Here is a 20,063-nt window from a genome sequence, read left to right on the forward strand (position 1 = left end):
CTTTCAGCATATTGCGAATGTGTCACTTTTTGATCTTTGCTGAGAGGAAGTCCATATGCAAGATCAACAGCTAATCTGGGTTTTCTGCCAAACATCAACTCGTAGGGTGTAAACCCTGTTGCATCACTACGGGTGCAATTGTACGCATGTACTAATGGCATAACATAGTCTTTCCAGTGAGACTTTTGTTTGGATTCCAGTGTTCCTAACATACTAAGTAGTGTTCTATTAAATCGTTCAGTAGGGTTACCACGTGGGTGGTACGGGGTAGTTCTTATTTTCTTTATCCCAGAGATCTCACACAGATCTTTTATCAGTTTTGCCTCGAAATCAGGACCCTGATCGCTGTGCAGGCGCTCAGGTATGCCGTAGTGGACAATGAACTGGTCCCACAGGCACCTGGCGACTGTTCGTGACTTTTGATTAGAGGTGGGCAACGCGAGGGCAAACTTAGTGAAATGATCGGTTATCACAAGGATATCCCGTGTGTTGCTACTGTCTGGTTCTAGACTGAGAAAATCCATACAGACGAGTTCTAAAGGTCTGGTTGTTGTTATGTTGACCAGTCTAGCTGCTTTTTCAGGGGGACTCTTTCTCCGTATACAACGATCACATGTTTTCACTTTCTGCTCAACCTGTGTCGCCATGCGTGGCCAATAGAATCGGGTTCTGACCAGATCAAGGGTTCTGTCGATACCTAAGTGGCCCATGTCATCATGCAAACTTTGGAGCACTGAAGCTCTGAGCTCCTCAGGAAGAACAAGCTGGTGGGTCACCTGGTCTCCATCTTGTCTTTTTCTGTATAACACCTCATTGTGCATTTCCAACCGATTGAGTTCCCTAAGCAAAAGAGGGAGATCTGGGAGTTCTTTTCTAACAGTCGGTGGAGGTGTCTGACCATGTTCGATTTGTTTGATAACTTGGCTGATTGTCGAGTCTGCTCTCTGCTTATCCTTAATTTCTGATTGGGACAAGGCAGGGATGGTTGGTAAGCCATGATGTTCTTCTGAAACATAGATGTCTGGAATCGCGTCAGCTGAGAGGGTAAGCGATTCTACAAGTGTAACACCACTATCCTGACAATCATCACTGACTTTTACAAGGTGATTTTGACAGATTGCTTGGACAACATCACTATCTACAAGCTTTATGGTGTCAGTGGTGTCAGTGTCAGCTAGGTGACGCTCTACAAATTGGCTTACACGCTCCTGCTCTTTCCTGGACTGGACATCATTTACGAGTTCTCCATGAGGACGTCTAGACAACCCATCTGCGTCTAGGTTGTGCTTGCCCGCTCTATACTGTAACTTAAAGTTGTAGTTAGATAAAGCGGCAAGCTACCTATAGCCAGTGGCATCTAACTTAGCAGAGGTCAATATGTATGTGAGTGGGTTACTATCTGTAACCACAGTGAACTGACCACCATACAAATAATCGTGAAACTTTTCAGTCACTGCCCATTTGAGTGCTAAAAATTCCAACTTGTGGGCTGGATATCGTGCTTCACTTCTTGATAACCCACGACTGGCAAAAGCTATGGCTCTGAGCTGACCCTCCTGCTCCTGGTAGAGTGCTGCACCTAAGCCAGTAGTACTGGCATCGGTATGGAGCACATAAGGCAGCTTCGAGTCTGCAAAGCCTAAGACGGGGGCTGACGTTAGCTTTTCAATGATGGAGTCAAAAGCTTTTTGACACTCTGCGGTCCATCGGTCCTCAAATGGCAGTTTGGGATCAAAGTAGGTCTGGTTGGGTTCTTTGGACTTTGATTTCTTACGTAGTGGTGGGTAACCACGAGTGAGGTCATTGAGTGGGCGTACTATGGACGAGTACCCTTTTACAAAACGTCTGTAGTACCCCGAGAACCCCAGGAAAGATCTTAGTTCTTTGAGATTCTTGGGCCGTGGCCAGGTCTTTAGGGCCTGAATCTTTTCGGGATCCGTCTCAACTCCGCTTTCAGAGATTACATGCCCAAGATACCGAACTGTGGTTTGGAAAAATTTACATTTTTCCAGCGATAACTTCAGGCCATACTCTTTAAGGCGATGGAGTACCCGCATAAGTCGGCGTTCGTGTTCTTCCAAACTATCTGAGAAGATGATGAGATCATCTAAAAAGACGAGCACTTCATGTAAGTTCATATCACCAACACAGCGCTCCATCAGCCGCTGGAAGGTGCTTGGGGCGTTGGTTATGCCCTGCGGCATGCGGTTAAACTCCCAGAACCCAAGCGGTGTCACAAACGCGGTCTTTTCTTTGTCTGCCTCCTCAACTTCTATCTGGTAATACCCAGATTTCAGATCGAGGACCGTGAACCACCTGGATCCTGAAAGGGCAGAGAATGTCTCTTCCAGATTTGGAAGTGCGTAAGAGTCTTTTATTGTTTGCAAGTTCAGCTTGCGAAAGTCTATACATAGACGCACATCATTGTTCCGCTTTCTCACCACAACAATGGGAGACGAGAAAGGTGATTGAGACTCTCTTATCACACCTGCAGCAAGCAGCTCCTGCAGGTGTTTCCGGACAGCCTCAAGATCTTGAGGGTGTATAGGGCGTGCACGGTGCTTGAAGGGAGTCGGATCATTAAGCTTGATGGAATGTTTCACCTTGTTCGTACACCCAAAGTCAAGATCATGAAAAGCGAATACTTCCGGAATGTCATTGAGTTGCTTGGTTATCCTCTCTTTCCATTCATGTGGAATCGGAGAGTCACCAAAATTGAAATTCAGCGGTGTCTTACTTGTGGCTGACTCATTAACACTGGTGACATTATGCTGGGACATGATACAATGGAAAGCTCCCAGCTCTGCAATGACACAAGTAGACGGGATAGTAACATCTTGTTCTGTTTCATTTGTAATCATAACAGGCACTTTGTGTGGAGCTCGGGAAGGAAGTGTTATCAAGCAAGTTTTAACACAAAGGCCACCAGGCAAGGAAGACTGAGAGGGGTGTTCAACTATGGCACACGTGTCTGCTGCAGTACAATGAACGTTAGCAGATCCCTCTAAAACTACTGTTTGGCCTGCTGGAACTACAACTGTAGCCTTGCCTGACAGGGTAACTAACCCAATGCTCCCATCTTTGTTCTGTGTATGTCTTAGTTCTAGAGTTTTCAACAGGGCTCTAAACCCGCAAGGACTAGGTAAGTAGTCAGAAGTCTTAAGGTCCAAAAATTTTTCATAAAGGACATCAAGCGTGTTTGTTCCCACCAACACTGGGGTCTGACTGTTTGGATGAGTGTCTGGAACAACAAGAGCTAAGGTTGGTATGTCCATCTCTGCATCTAAGAAGTCTTTTGGAAAAGTAATGCATGTCTCTATATAACCCAAATAGGGGACGGGCTGACCTGCAGCACCCTCCACTTCCAAAAGATCATAGAGTGGGTTAAGATTTTGATCTGGAAAGTTCTGTTTGTAGAACGACTCAGCGACTGTGGTCACTTGTGACCCTGAGTCCAGGAGACAATTTACATTAACGCCAGAAATGCTAACTACTGCTGTGCATTTAGAGCCAACCAACCCTTTTGGCAGACTATACTTCTGTGGCTTAGTGACAGATTGCTTACAGTTAGCATGTTGCATGTACTTAGTGGGACATGATCGCCTGGCTGCAGTCTCCATTTGCCCCGCAATAGAGACTGTTTTCAGTTTAACTGTTCCTTAGTGGCTGGAGGGTTCTCAACCTCCCATTTCCTCTGTTTCTCTTTAAACAGTTTGCGCTTTTCAGCAACTAGGGCTGGGTTTGGTTCATTTTCGCAGTTTGGCTTGATGTGGCCATCTTCTCCACATTGGAAACAGTACCACGGTTTGGGTGGGATACTTTGAGTTTTAACTGTTCGTTCTGAGGGCTCCTTGCTCACTTTGTCTGGCTTTCGGTTTTCTTTAGACTTGGTATGGGAGGCATATCTGGAATTCTGCGCTTTTGATTTCGCGGTCAGCTGCACCAGTTGGGCCTGGAGCTCTGCAACTTGCTTTGAGAGTTCTTTAATTGAGCTTAAGGTGGTTGTGTCTTCATTTTCGTCTAAGCAGCCTTTGACTGTTTGGAGGTGGTATGTCGCTTTTTGTTTCGTGATGTTCAAATGTTGCTTCATTCGCATTGTTTTGGTAGCATTTTGGTCTTCTTCTGTGCGTAATAAAAGAAGCAACTCAGGAAAAGATGGGGGGTTTATCCGTTTTTGTTTTAGTTGAAGTGCGTTTAAAAGGGAATCATCCCAGCAACCACGACAGAACTGCGTGACAAGGAGTCTGTCAACATCATTGCTTAAAGCACCACCCCGTTTTACAGTGTGAGTTAAAGCTACCTGAAGGCGTTGTACGTATGACGACGGTTTCTCACCTGGATTTTGGAAGGTGTCAAGAAATTTGGCGTAAAGCTCTCCACCATCTTGAACTGTCCCATAGGCAGAATCCAACATTTGAAGGTAGTCTGCAGGTGAGCTGTCTGGGTTCAAGTGCTTAACTACGTCAGCTGCCGGGGGTAAGAGAGACTCAAGAATCTTTTGCGATTGTTGCAGTTGCGACATGGAAGTGTCACTCAAGATTAGTTCAGCACTGGAACGCCAAGTATCATAATCTGGCTCATAGGTTGGCCGGGGGTCCTTGCCAGAAAAAGCTCTGAGTTTTTGTGAAAAATGTTGCACTGAATGATCATCTCTTCTCACAATGTGCTCAACTACTACACGCTGCACCTCAGGAGGGTTTAAATCAGGTGCAGGTATGGTGGGTACACTATGAGCTGGGTTTCTTGCAGTGTGATTTGACTGGTTCGATTGCTGTGCACCATCAACACTGGGTTCAACAGCTGAAGGCTGAAACTCAGCCAAGGGAGATTCAGGTAAGTCAATTTGCTCTGATTGATCATGTTCAGGCTCTTTGATTGATTCAGCTATCTGTGACATCATGTCTTTCAGAACATCTGCAAACCCTCGGCCGCTCATTTTGGCTAGGTTTTTTAACTCAGTGAGATATGACTTGGTTGTATCATTCCCCACACATCGCGTGTATACGCTTGCAAGAGACTGTATTCTATACTTAACCCCGCTATCGGATATGTGGTTGTAAGGTAACGGCTCAAGAACATCAACAGCAGTACCTGAATTGTACTCAACAACAACACTCGAGATAAACTCAGATTTACCATCATCTACCTTTAAGACTCTTGAGATTGACCCATACTGTTTTAGGAATTCAGTCACCTCATCAATTTGCTCATCTCCAGCTATTTCGCTCACGATCACCGAATTTGGGACTTTAACAGATTCACGTTCAACAAGACGGTCCATTTGGGGTGCGTTATATACTTGTAATCACATGAGAAAAAGCCTCCTGGCTGGCTCGCCAAGACTTACTGTAACCACTGACTCATTTTAAATAGTTTAGGACAGCCAAACTACGGACCAGTTGCTAGGTTCGGCAGGGCTACAATAGAAAGCGAGGCGAATGCAGAATGAAATGGCTGGAGACAGGAATTTGAGCAGCAACAGTTATTATTTTGCACAAAAATGAAATAAACAAGACACAAATTCCACATTGACAGTAGTAGTGATAATAACCATAACAATAATAAGAAGAAGCCGGCAAAACAAAAATAACCCCAAAAATAGTCGTTTGAGCTCAATATTCAATTGTCTTTTTGTCTTTGGTCATTTGTCAAGTCAAAAATTCTTAGTCTAGTTCTTGTTCTCTTTCGTTTGTGGTTTGTGTGTTACCACTTGGGAGTCTCCGTCGAGGAAGAAGAGTAAGTTCCTCTGCAAAGTTCAGTCTGGGCTCAGGCTCGCCATCTCCATCCGGAGAGAATCCATTGGAATCCAAAATCTTAGTTCCTTCCACACGGACAAGGGAAAAAAACCTAGCCTGCACAACAATATTAACATTATTGTACACAGCCAGCTCCGTTTCTTCTCTTGTATCACAGCTATAGCTTTAGTTCTTTATCTCTTTTCACATTTCTTTCACATTACCACAGTAATACATTACATGCATGCTTTGAATATATCTCTCGTTATACATGAAATTATTTTAACCATGTAAACAACAAATGAATTTCTTGTTCTCTTTTTAACCATGAAATTATGATTAATTGGTATAACCAGCAAGATAATACATTTTTCCAATCATCCTTCGAGTATGCTAAACAAATCCTACCACAACAGCATTTCAACCGTTTTTAAACAGCAAATTACCACTCGCGAATCGGTATGAACAGAAGAAACAACTTTTAGCAACAGACTAACACATTATTAACTTTTCAAACCCATGGGCTAAACTCACCAAAATGTTAGAAAATTCCGCACGAGCTATCCGTGACCTGTCTCATCTATTTCCACGTGCGAAAAGATCTAGCTCATGTGAAATGATGGTCTGGTGTTTCGGAAGACGGGGCTAAAACCACCTTCAACCAATGAAAAAGGCATTTATCCCTTGTGATCCAGCAACAGAAAATAAAGTTTGCTAGAGGATCACACTTCCTTCTTTCAAAATAAATGTTTCTTTTCAAAATAAAATAATGAAAATACATTTATACAATCAAAACGAAAACAAGAAAAAAATAACAAAAGGTAGTTTTCTCTACTGGGTTACAAATGTCCTCAACCAAAACCACTGGCCCTGGTGTAATGTGGATCGCCTCATCCAGCACCCCACGCCCTGGTGTGGTGATGATGGCCTCAGCCAAAAGAACTGTCCCTGGTGTTATGTATATGGCCTCAGCCAACAACAGTGGCCCTGGTGAAATATGGATCGTATTGGTCAGCACCACACACCCTGGTTTAATGTGAATGGCGTTAGCCAGTAGCACAGGCCCTTGTGAATTGTGGATCACATCAGCCAGCAACGCAGGCCCTGGTCTGGTGAAGATGGCCTCACAGGGAGCATTGGCCCTGGTGCAATGTGTATGGCCTCTGCCAGCAACACAGACAGTGGTGTGGTGAAGATGGCTTCACAGGGAGCACTGGCCCTGGTGTAATGTGGATGGCCTCAGCCAACACCACTTGATCTGGTGAAATGTGGATGATATCGTTCAGCACCACAGGCCCAGGTGTAATGTGAATGTCCTCAGCCGAAACCACTGGCCCTGGTGTAATGTGGATGGTATCAGCCAGTAGCACAGGCCCTTGTGTATTGTGGATGGCACCAGCCAGTAGCACTGTCCCTGGTGTAAAGTGTATGGCGTCTGCCAACAACAGTGGCCCTGGTGAAATGTGGATGGTATTGGCCAGCAGCACAGGCCCTGGTGTGGTGAATATGGCCTCACAGGGAGATTGGCCCTGGTGCAATGTGTATGGCCTCTGCCAGCAACACAGACAGTGGTGTGGTGAAGATGGCTTCACAGGGAGCACTGGCCCTGGTGTAATGTGGATGGCCTCAGCCAACAACACTGGCCCTGGTGAAATGTGGATCGCATCCGCCAGCAACACAAACCCTGGTGAAATGTGGATGGTATCAACGAGTAGCACACACCCTGGTGTAATGTGAATGGCCTCATCCAACACCACTTGATCTGGTGAAATGTTGATGATATCGTTCAGCACCACAGGCCCAGGTGTAATGTGAATGTCCTCAGCCGAAACCACTGGCCCTGGTGTAATGTGGATGGCATCAGCCAGTAGCAAAGGCCCTTGTGTATTGTGGATGGCACCAGCCAGTAGCACTGTCCCTGGTGTAAAGTGTATGGCGTCTGCCAACAACAGTGGCCCTGGTGAAATGTGGATGGTATTGGCCAGCATAACAGGCCCTGGTGTAATGTGGATGGCATCAACGAGTAACACAAGCCCTGGTGTAATGTGGATGGCCTCATCCAGCACCACACGCCCTGGTGTGGTGATGATGGCCTCAGCCAAAAGCACTGTCCCTGGTGTTAGGTGTATGGCCTCAGCCAACAACAGTGGCCCTGGTGAAATATGGATCGTATTGGTCAGCACCACACACCCTGGTTTAATGTGAATGGCCTTAGCCAGTAGCACAGGCCCTTGTGACTTGTGGATCACATCAGCCAGCAACGCAGGCAGTGGTGTGGTGAAGATGGCCTCATAGGGAGCACTGGCCCTGGTGTAATGTGGATGGCATCAGCCAGTAGCACAGGCCTTTGTATATTGTGGATGGGATCAGCCACTAACACAGGCCCTGGTAAAATGTAGTTGGCCTCAGTCATGACCACAGGCCCTGGTGAATTGTAAATGTCCTCAGCCAGTATCACAGTCCCTGTTGTAATGTGGATGGCCTGATCTAACAACACAGTCCCTGGTGAAATATGGATGGTATTGGTCAGCACCACACACCCTGGTGTAATGTGAATGGCCATAGCCAACACCACTTGATCTGGTGAAATGTGCATGATATCGTCCAGCACCAGAGGCCCAGGTGTAATGTGGATGTCCTCAGCCAACACCACTGGCCCTGGTGTAATGTGAATGGCCTTAGCCAGTAGCACAGGCCGTTGTGAATTGTGGATCACATCAGCCAGCAATGCAGGCCCTGGTGTGGTGAAGATGGCCTCACAGGGAGCACTGTCCCTAGCCAACACTACTTGATCTGGTGAAATGTGCATGAAATGGTTCAGCACCACAGGCCCAGGTGTAATGTGAATGTTCTCAACCAACACCACTGGCCCTGGTGTAATGTGAATGGCATCATCATGTACTTCCTGAGGCAGCTGAAGAAATTCAACCTGCCAACACGGACGATGATCCAGTTCTACACTGCAATCATTGAGTCCATCCTCACCTCCTCCATCACCGTGTGGTACGCTGGAGCCACTATCAGGGACAAACAGAGACTGCAGCGTGTTGTGCGCTCTGCTGAGAAGGTGATTGGCAGCAGACTCCCATCTTTGCAGGACCTGTACACCTCCAGGACATTGCGGCGTGCAGCTCGGATCTCAGCTGACCCTTCTCACCCTGGACACAGTCTGTTTGACCTGCTCCCCTCAGGCAGGAGGCTCCGGTCCATTCGCACCAGAACCTCTCGCCATAAGAACAGTTTCTTCCCCTCTGCTGTTGGACACATGAACAATAACCATATGACTGTCCCCGCCACTAACACATGACCCTACGCTGTGTTCACTGTATCATTCCATGTTTGGCACTGATCACCACCTGCACTCATGTATATATCTTTCAACGTAGCACTCTTAATTCTTACTCTCATGTATATATCTCATGTATATCTCATGCACATATCTTTCCACGTAGCACTTTTAATTCTTATCCCTACTTTTATTTTTTCCATGTCTATTTAAGTGTTATTTATGAAACCATGTTTGCACTGAAGCACCGCAGAAATTTCCTAATGCTGTAAACCTGCTCAACATTTGGCAATAAACCCCATTCTGATTCTGATTCTGATTCTGATTCTGATCAGCCAAAAGCACAGGCCCTGGTAAAATGTGGATGGTATCAGCCAGCAGCACAGGCCCTGGTGTGGTGAATATGGCCTCGCAGGGAGCATTGGCCCTGTTGCAATGTGTATGGCCTCTGCCAGCAACACAGACAGTGGTGTGGTGAAGATGGCTTCACAGGGAGCACCGGCCCTGGTGTATTGTGGATGGCCTCAGCCAACAACACTGGCCCTGGTGAAATGTGGATCGCATCAGCCAGCAACACAAAACCTGGTGAAATGTGGATTGTATCAACGAGTAGCACACACCCTGGTGTAATGTGAATGGCCATAGCCAACACCACTTGATCTGGTGAAATGTGCATGATATCGTCCAGCACCAGAGGCCCAGGTGTAATGTGGATGTCCTCAGCCAACACCACTGGCCCTGGTGTAATGTGAATGGCCTTAGCCAGTAGCACAGGCCGTTGTGAATTGTGGATCACATCAGCCAGCAATGCAGGCCCTGGTGTGGTGAAGATGGCCTCACAGGGAGCACTGTCCCTAGCCAACACTACTTGATCTGGTGAAATGTGCATGAAATGGTTCAGCACCACAGGCCCAGGTGTAATGTGAATGTTCTCAACCAACACCACTGGCCCTGGTGTAATGTGAATGGCATCATCATGTACTTCCTGAGGCAGCTGAAGAAATTCAACCTGCCAACACGGACGATGATCCAGTTCTACACTGCAATCATTGAGTCCATCCTCACCTCCTCCATCACCGTGTGGTACGCTGGAGCCACTATCAGGGACAAACAGAGACTGCAGCGTGTTGTGCGCTCTGCTGAGAAGGTGATTGGCAGCAGACTCCCATCTTTGCAGGACCTGTACACCTCCAGGACATTGCGGCGTGCAGCTCGGATCTCAGCTGACCCTTCTCACCCTGGACACAGTCTGTTTGACCTGCTCCCCTCAGGCAGGAGGCTCCGGTCCATTCGCACCAGAACCTCTCGCCATAAGAACAGTTTCTTCCCCTCTGCTGTTGGACACATGAACAATAACCATATGACTGTCCCCGCCACTAACACATGACCCTACGCTGTGTTCACTGTATCATTCCATGTTTGGCACTGATCACCACCTGCACTCATGTATATATCTTTCAACGTAGCACTCTTAATTCTTACTCTCATGTATATATCTCATGTATATCTCATGCACATATCTTTCCACGTAGCACTTTTAATTCTTATCCCTACTTTTATTTTTTCCATGTCTATTTAAGTGTTATTTATGAAACCATGTTTGCACTGAAGCACCGCAGAAATTTCCTAATGCTGTAAACCTGCTCAACATTTGGCAATAAACCCCATTCTGATTCTGATTCTGATTCTGATTCTGATCAGCCAAAAGCACAGGCCCTGGTAAAATGTGGATGGTATCAGCCAGCAGCACAGGCCCTGGTGTGGTGAATATGGCCTCGCAGGGAGCATTGGCCCTGTTGCAATGTGTATGGCCTCTGCCAGCAACACAGACAGTGGTGTGGTGAAGATGGCTTCACAGGGAGCACCGGCCCTGGTGTATTGTGGATGGCCTCAGCCAACAACACTGGCCCTGGTGAAATGTGGATCGCATCAGCCAGCAACACAAAACCTGGTGAAATGTGGATTGTATCAACGAGTAGCACACACCCTGGTGTAATGTGAATGGCCATAGCCAACACCACTTGATCTGGTGAAATGTGCATGATATCGTCCAGCACCAGAGGCCCAGGTGTAATGTGGATGTCCTCAGCCAACACCACTGGCCCTGGTGTAATGTGAATGGCCTTAGCCAGTAGCACAGGCCGTTGTGAATTGTGGATGGCATCAGCCAGTAACACAGGCCCTGGTGTAATGTGAATGTCCTCAGCCATGACCACAGGCCCTGATGAAATGTAGTTGGCCTCAGCAATGACCACAGGCCCTGGTGAAATGTAAATGTCCTCAGCCAGTAGCACAAGCCCTGGTGTAATGTGGATGGCCTCATCCAGCAACACCACAGGCCCTGGTGAAATGTGGTTGTTTTCGGCCAGCAACACAGGCCCTTGGGTAATTTGGATGACTAGCAGCACAGGCCCTGGTCTGGTGAAGATGGCCTCACAGGAATCACTGTCCCTGGTGTATTTTCGATGGCATCAGCAAGCAGCACAGACCCTGGTCTAGTGAAGATGGCCTCACAGAAATCACTGGCCCTGGTGTATTGTGGATGGCATGAGCCATCAACACAGGCCCTTGTGAAAGCCAGCAGCAAAGGCCCTGGTGTAATGTTAATGTCCTCATCCAACCCCATGGCCCCGGTGCAATGTGGATGGCCTCAGCCAGCAGCACAGGACCTGGTGTAATGTGGATGGCATAATCTAACAACACTGGTCCTTGTGAAATATGGATGGTATTGGTAACCACCACACACCCTGGTGTAATGTGGATGGCCGTAGCTTACACCACTGGCCCTGGTGTAATGTGCATGATATCGGCCAGCATCACAGGCCCTAATGTGGATGGCATCAACGAGCATCAAAGGCCCTGGTGGGGTAAAGATGGCCTCACAGGAAGCACAGGCCCTGATGTAATGTGGATGGTATAAGCCGACATTACAGTCTCTGGTGTAATGTGGATGGCCTAAGCCAACAACAGTGGCCCTGGTGAAATGTGGATGGTATTGGCCAGCACCAGAGGCCCTGGTGTAATTTGAATGGCTTCAACCAGCAGCACCAGCCCTCGTGTGGTGAATATGGCCTCACAGGAAGCACTGTCCCTGGTGTAATGAGGATGGCCCCAGGAAACAGCACTGAACTTGGTGAAATGTCGATGGTATTGGCCAGCACCACAGGCCCTTCTGTAATGTAGATGGCATCAGCCAGCAACACAGGCCCTTGGGTAATGTGGAAGGCTAGCAGCAATGTCCCTGGTGTAATGTGTATTTCCTCAGCCAACAACACTGGCCCTCTTTAAATGTGGATGGTATTGGCCAACACCACAGGCCCTGGTGTAATTGGGATGGCATCAGCCAGTAGCACAGGCCCTGGTTTAATGTGGATGGCATCAACGAGTAGCACAGGCCCTTGTGTAATGTGGATCACATCAGCCAGCAACATAGGCTCTGGTGAAATGTAGATGACCTGGCCCTGCTGTCGTGAAGTTGGCCTCAGAGGGAGCACTAGCCCTGGTGCAATGTGGATGGTCTAAGCCAGCAATACAGGCCCTGGTGTGGTGACGATAGCCTCACAGGGAGCACATGCCGTGGTATAATGTGGATGGCCTCATCTACCAACACTGGCCCAGGTGAAATGTGGATGGTAATGGCCAGCACCACAGACCTTGGTGTAATGTGGATGGTCTTAGCCAACACCAATGGCCCTGATGTAATGTGGATGGTTTCAGCCAACACCACAGGCCCTGGTGTGGTGAATATGGCCTCACAGGAAGCAATGTCCCTGGTGTAATGTGGATGGCCTCAGCAAACAACACTAGCCCTGGTGAAATGTCGGTGGTATTGGCCAGCACCACAGGCCCTGGTGTAATGTGGATGGTATCAGCCAGCACCACAGGCCCTGGTGTGGTGATGATGGCCTCACAGGAAGCAATGTCCCTGGTGTAATGTGGATGGCCTCAGCAAACAACACTAACCCTGATGAAATGTCAGTGGTATTGGCCAGCACCACAGGCACTGGTGTAATGTGGAAGGCTACCAGCACTGGCCCTAGTGTAATGTGGATGGCATCAGCCAGCAACACCACTGGCCCTTGTGAAATGTGGATGGTTTCGGCCAGCAACACAGGCCCTTGGGTAATGTGGAAGGCTAGCAGCACTGGCCCTTGTGTAATGTGGATGGTATGAGCCAGCACCACAGGACCTGGTGTGGTGATGATGGCATGACAGGAAGCACTGTCCCTGGTGTAATGCTGATGGCCTCAGCCAACACCACTGGCCCTGGTGTAATGTGGATGGCATCAGCCAGTATCACAGGCCCTTCTGTGTTTTGGATGTCATCATCCAGCAACACAAGCCCTGGTGAAATGTGGATGGCATAATCTAACAACACTGGTCCTTGTGAAATATGGATGGTATTGGTAACCACCACACACCCTGGTGTAATGTGGATGGCCGTAGCTTACACCACTGGCCCTGGTGTAATGTGCATGATATCGGCCAGCATCACAGGCCCTAATGTGGATGGCATCAACGAGCATCAAAGGCCCTGGTGGGGTAAAGATGGCCTCACAGGAAGCACAGGCCCTGATGTAATGTGGATGGTATAAGCCGACATTACAGTCTCTGGTGTAATGTGGATGGCCTAAGCCAACAACAGTGGCCCTGGTGAAATGTGGATGGTATTGGCCAGCACCAGAGGCCCTGGTGTAATTTGAATGGCTTCAACCAGCAGCACCAGCCCTCGTGTGGTGAATATGGCCTCACAGGAAGCACTGTCCCTGGTGTAATGAGGATGGCCCCAGGAAACAGCACTGAACTTGGTGAAATGTCGATGGTATTGGCCAGCACCACAGGCCCTTCTGTAATGTAGATGGCATCAGCCAGCAACACAGGCCCTTGGGTAATGTGGAAGGCTAGCAGCAATGTCCCTGGTGTAATGTGGATGGCCTCAGCAAACAACACTGGCCTTGGTGAAATGTCGATGGTATTGGCCAGCACAAAAAGGGCCTGCTGTAATGTAGATGGCATCAGCCAGTAGCACAGGCCCTTGAGTATTGTGAATGGCATCAACCAGCAACACAGGCCCTTGGGTAATGTGGAAGGCTAGCAGCACAGGCCCTTGTGTAATGTGGATGGTATCAGCCAGCACCACAGGCCCTGGTGTGGTGATGATGGCCTCACAGGAAGCACTATCCCTGGTGTAATTTCGATGGCCTCATCCAACAGCAATGGCCCTGGTGAAATGTGGATGGTATTGGCCAGCACCACAGGCCCTGGTGTAATGTGAATGTCCTCAGCCAACAACACTGGCCCTGGTGAAATGTGGATGGTATTGGCCAGAACCACAGGCCCTGGTATAATGTGAATGTCCTCAGCCATGACCACAGGCCCTGATGAAATGTAGTTGGCCTCAGTCATGACCACAGGCCCTGGTGAAATGTAAATGTCCTCAGCCAGTACCACAGGCCCTGGTGTAATGTGGATGGCCTCATCCAGCAACACCACAGGCCCTGGTGAAATGTGGTTGTTTTCGGCCAGCAACACAGGCCCTTGGGTAATTTGGATGGCTAGCAGCACAGGCCCTGGTCTGGTGAAGATGGCCTCACAGGAATCACTGGCCCTGGTGTATTTTCGATGGCATCAGCAAGCAGCACAGACCCTGGTCTAGTGAAGATGGCCTCACAGAAATCACTGGCCCTGGTGTATTGTGGATGGCATCAGCCATCAACACAGGCCCTCGTGAAATATAGGTGGCCTCAGCCAGCAGCACAGGCCCTACTGCAATGTGAATGGCCTCAGCCAGCAAAACAGTCCCTGGTGTAATGTTAATGTCCTCATCCAACCCCATGGCCCCGGTGCAATGTGGATGGCCTCAGCCAGCAGCACAGGACCTGGTGTAATGTGGATGGCATAATCTAACAACACTGGCCCTTGTGAAATATGGATGGTATTGGTAACCACCACACAACCTGGTGTAATGTGGATGGCCTTAGCTTACACCATTGGCCCTGGTGTAACGTGCATGATATCGGCCAGCATCACAGGCCCTAATGTGGAATGCCTCAACGAGCATCAAAGGCCCTGGTGGGGTAAAGATGGCCTCACAGGAAGCACAGGCCCTGGTGTAATGTGGATGGTAGAAGCCGACATCACAGTCTCTGGTGTAATGTGGATGGCCTAAGCCAACAACAGTGGCCCTGGTGAAATGTGGATGGTTTCGGCCTGCACCACAGGCCCTGGTTTAATGTGGATGGCATCAACGAGTAGCACAGGCCCTTGTGTATTGTGGATCGCATCAGCCAGCAACACAAGCCCTGGTGAAATGTGGATGGTTTCGGCCTGCACCACAGGTCCTGGTTTAATGTGGATGGCATCAACGAGTAGCACAGGCCCTTGTGTAATGTGGATCACATCAGCCAGCAACACAGGCTCTGGTGAAATGTAGATGACCTCAGACAGCAGCGCAGGCCCTGCTGTCGTGAAGTTGGCTTTAGAGGGAGCACTAACCCAGGTGCAATGTGGATGGCCTAAGCCAGCAATACAGGCCCTGGTGTGGTGACGATAGCCTCACAGGGAGCACATGCCGTGGTATGATGTGGATGGCCTCATCTACCAACACTGGCCCAGGGGAAATGTGGATGGTAATGGCCAGCACCACAGACCTTGGTGTAATGTGGATAGCCTTAGCCAACACCACTGGCCCTGGTGAAATGTGGATGACATCGGCAAAGACCAATGGCCCTGATGTAATGTGGATGGTTTCAGCCAACAGCACAGTCCCTGGTGTGGTGAATATGCCCTCACAGGAAGCACTGGCCCTGGTGAAATGTCGGTGATATTGGCGAGCACCACAGGCCCTAGTGTAATGTAGATGGCATCAGCCAGTAGCACAGGCCCTTGAGTATTGTGAATGGCATCAGCCAGCAACACCACTGGCCCTTGTGTAATGTGGATCGCATCAGCCAGTATCACAGGCCCTTCTGTGTTTTGGATGTCATGTGGATTGAATCAGCAAGTAGCACAGAATCTGGTAAAAATGTGGATGGTAACGGCCAAAACCAAAGGCCCTGGTTTAATGTGCATGGCATGCACGAGTAGCACAGGCCCTGTTGAAATTTAGTTGGTCAAAGCCAGCAACACATGCCCTTGTGTAAAGTGGATGGCATCAGCCAGAAAAGCAGGTTCTGGTGAAATAGTAGATGGCCTCAGAAAGCAGTACAGGCCTTGGTGTGGTGAAGATTAGGGATGGGTACCGGTGTCCGGTGCCATGATGGCACCGGTTCTGACATAAACGGTAGTAACCAGACCGAAAAGCAGCGCACATTTCGGTGCTTTATTTCGGTGCTTTTTTTTTCCTGAGCTGTGATACACTTTAGATTCTAGCCAATCATTTTACGTTTCCGAGGATAGTAGGCGGGGCCAGGTACGTACGTACGTTCTGTTAAAGCAGAGCTACAGATTAAAAATGTCCAAGGCGAAGCGGTTAAAAGTCTGGCTGTACTTCATAGCAAAATATGCAAACTCAGCAGCCTGCAACAAGTGCTTTAAGCTGATACTGTGATACTGTCAAAGGAGGTAACACCTCAAATCCGATGAAACACCTGGCGACGCATAGCGTTTTTTTTAAAAGCCCAGAAATGCGCCGTATTTGATAGCTTGCTGCGAGACCTCACACCGAGCGCATCTACTGCGGGTGGGTTGCCTGTTATGCAACATCCCCCAAAAACACGAAGAGGAGAGTCCTGGCCCCTAGCCCTGCCAGTGTAGCAGAAATGATGACGGTTGATGATGGCAGCAGCCGTTCTTCGCTGCGTGAGTAGCTAATTTATGTTGAGTAGGCTAACCACGTTATTACATTAATGCATGTAAGGTGAACTAGCAAACATCATCATAGCTACATGCTGCAGTCTTCTTGTTTGATGGCAGACACTCCCTTCACCCTGGCTAAAAAGGCTAAAATGACCAAAGAAAAAGTGGAAAACAGTTAAACATGAGAGGTTTAGGACAAAGTTTGTGTTTTTTCCATTGTTTAAGCACTGCTTCCAGCCAAGAGTGATACCATCTATGCCCCATAGCTGCAGAAAAGGCTAACATTGTTATATTTTTACAAAAAACAGCTGAACATGAGAGGTTTTTGGACCAATTTTGTGTTCTCCATTCTTTAAGCACCGGTTTGAGCACCGTTTGAGCACCGGCACCGTTTCAAAAGTACCGATTTGGCACCGGTATCGGATAAAACCTAAACGATACCCATCCCTAGTGAAGATGGCCTCACATGGAGCACTGGCCCCGGTGTAATGTGGATGGCATCAGCCAGAAGCACAGGCCCTGATGTGGTGATGATGACCGCACAGGAAGCACTGGATCTGGTGTAATGTGGATGGCATCAGGCAGTAGCACAGACCCTGGTCTGGTGAAGATGGTCTCAGACAGAAAGCACAGGCCCCGGTGTGGTGAAGACGGCCTCACAGGGAGCACTGGCCCTTGTGAAATGTGTTTGGTATCGGCAAGCATCACAAGGCCCTGGTGTGGTAATGTGGATGGCCTCAGCCAGCACCACAGGCCCTGGTGTGGTGATGATGGCCTAACAGGAAGCACTGGCAGTGGTGTAAAGTGTATGGCGTCTGCCAACAACAGTGGCCCTGGTGAAATGTGGATGGTATTGGCCAGCATAACAGGCCCTGGTGTAATGTGGATGGCATCAACGAGTAACACAAGCCCTGGTGTAATGTGGATGGCCTCATCCAGCACCACACGCCCTGGTGTGGTGATGATGGCCTCAGCCAAAAGCACTGTCCCTGGTGTTAGGTGTATGGCCTCAGCCAACAACAGTGGCCCTGGTGAAATATGGATCGTATTGGTCAGCACCACACACCCTGGTTTAATGTGAATGGCCTTAGCCAGTAGCACAGGCCCTTGTGACTTGTGGATCACATCAGCCAGCAACGCAGGCAGTGGTGTGGTGAAGATGGCCTCATAGGGAGCACTGGCCCTGGTGGATGGCGTCAGCCAACAACGAAGACCATGGTGAAATGTGAAATGTGGATGGCATTAGCCAGCAACACAAGACCTTGTGAAATGTGAATGGTTTCCGACAGCACCACATGCACTGGTGTAATATGGATGGAATGAGCCAGCAACACGGGCCCTGGTGAAATGAGGATGGTATCAGCCAGAAGCACAGGCCCAGGTGTGGTGAATATGGCCTCAAAGGGAGCACTGGCCCTGGTGTAATGTGGATGGCATCAGCCAGTAGCACAGGCCTTTGTATATTGTGGATGGGATCAGCCACAAACACAGTCCCTGGTGAAATGTAAATGTCCTCAGCCAGTAGAACAGGTAATGTGGATGGCCTTAGCCAACACCACTGGCCCTGGTGAAATGTGCATGATATCGGTTAGCACCACAGGCCGAGGTGTAATGTGGATGGCATCAACGAGCAAAAGAGGCCCTGGTGGGGTGAAGATGGCCTCACATGAAGCACTGTCCCTGGTGTAATGTGGATGGTAGAAGCCGGCATCACAGGCCGTGATGTAATGTGAATGTCCTCAGCCAGTTGCACAGGCCCTTGTGTATGGTAGATCGCATCAGCCAGCAACACAAGGCCCTGGTGTGGTGATGATGGCTTCACAGGAAGCACTGTCCCTGTTGTAATGCGGATGGCCTCACCCGACAACAGTCGCCCTGATGAAATGTGGATGGTACTGGCCAGCACCAAAGGCCCTGGTGTAATGTGAATGTCCAAAGCCAGTAGCACAGACCCTTGTGTATTGTGGATTGAATCAGCCATCAACACAAGCCCTGATGAAATGTGGATGGTATCAACGAGTGGCACAGGCCTTGGTGAAACGTAGTTGGCCTCAGCCAGTATCACATGACCTGGTGGGATGTGGATGGGATGAGCCAGCAATGCAGGCCCTGGTGAAGTGAGGATGGCCTCAGCCAGCACCACACACACTGGTGTAATGTGAATGGACTTAGCCAACATCACTGGCCCTGGTGAAATGTGCATGATATCGGTCAGCACCACAGGCCCAGGTGTAATGTAGATGACATCAGCTAGTAACGCAGGTTCTGGTCAAATTTACATGGCCTCAGAAAGCAGTATAGGCCCTGGTGTGGTGAAGATGTCCTCACAGGAAGCAGTGGCCCTGATGTAATGTGGATGACATCAGCCAGAAGCACAGGCCCTGGTGAAATGTAGTTGGCCTAAGCCAGTAGCACAGGCCCTGGTGTAATGTGGATGGTATGACCCAGCAACGCAGGGCCTGGTGTGGTGAAGGTGGCCTCACAGGGAGCTTTGGCCCTGGTGCAATGTGGATGGCCTCAGCCAGCATCGCAGGCCTTGGTGTGGTGAAGATGACCTCACAGGGAGCACTAGCCCTGGTGTAATGTGGATGGCCTGATCTAACAACACTGTCCCTGTTGAAATATCGATGGTACTGGTCATCACCACACACACTGGTGTAATGTGAATGGCCTTAGCCAACACCACTGGCCCTGGTGAAATGCGCATGGGATCGGTCAGCACCCCAGGCCCAGGTGTAATGTGGATGGCATCAACGAGCAGCAGAGGCCCTGGTGGGGGGAAGATGGCCTCACAGGAAGCACTGTCCCTGGTGTAATGTGTATGGCCTCAGCCAACACCACTGGCCATGGTGAAATGTGCATGATATCTGTCAGCACCCCAGGCCCAGGTGTAATGTGGATGGCATCAACGAGCAGCAGAGGCCCTGGTGGGGTGAAGATGGCCTCACAGGAAGCGCTGTCCCTGGTGTAATGTGGATGGTAGAAGCCGGCATCACAGACCGTGATGTAATGTGGATGGCCTCAGCCAACAACAGTGGCCCTGGTGAAATGTGTTTGATATTGGCCAGCACCACTGGCCCTGGTGTAATGTGAATGTCCTCAGCCAGTAGAACAGGCCCTTGCGTATTGTGGATGTCATCAGCCAGCAACACAAGCCCTGGTGAAATGTAGATGGTCTCATCGAGTAGCACAGGCCCTGGTGTAGTGATGATGGTCTCTTAGGAAGAACTGTCCCTGGTGTAATT

The sequence above is a fragment of the Maylandia zebra genome, linkage group LG6 (assembly GCF_041146795.1).
Source record: "Maylandia zebra isolate NMK-2024a linkage group LG6, Mzebra_GT3a, whole genome shotgun sequence".
Classification (NCBI taxonomy): Eukaryota; Metazoa; Chordata; class Actinopteri; order Cichliformes; family Cichlidae; genus Maylandia; species Maylandia zebra.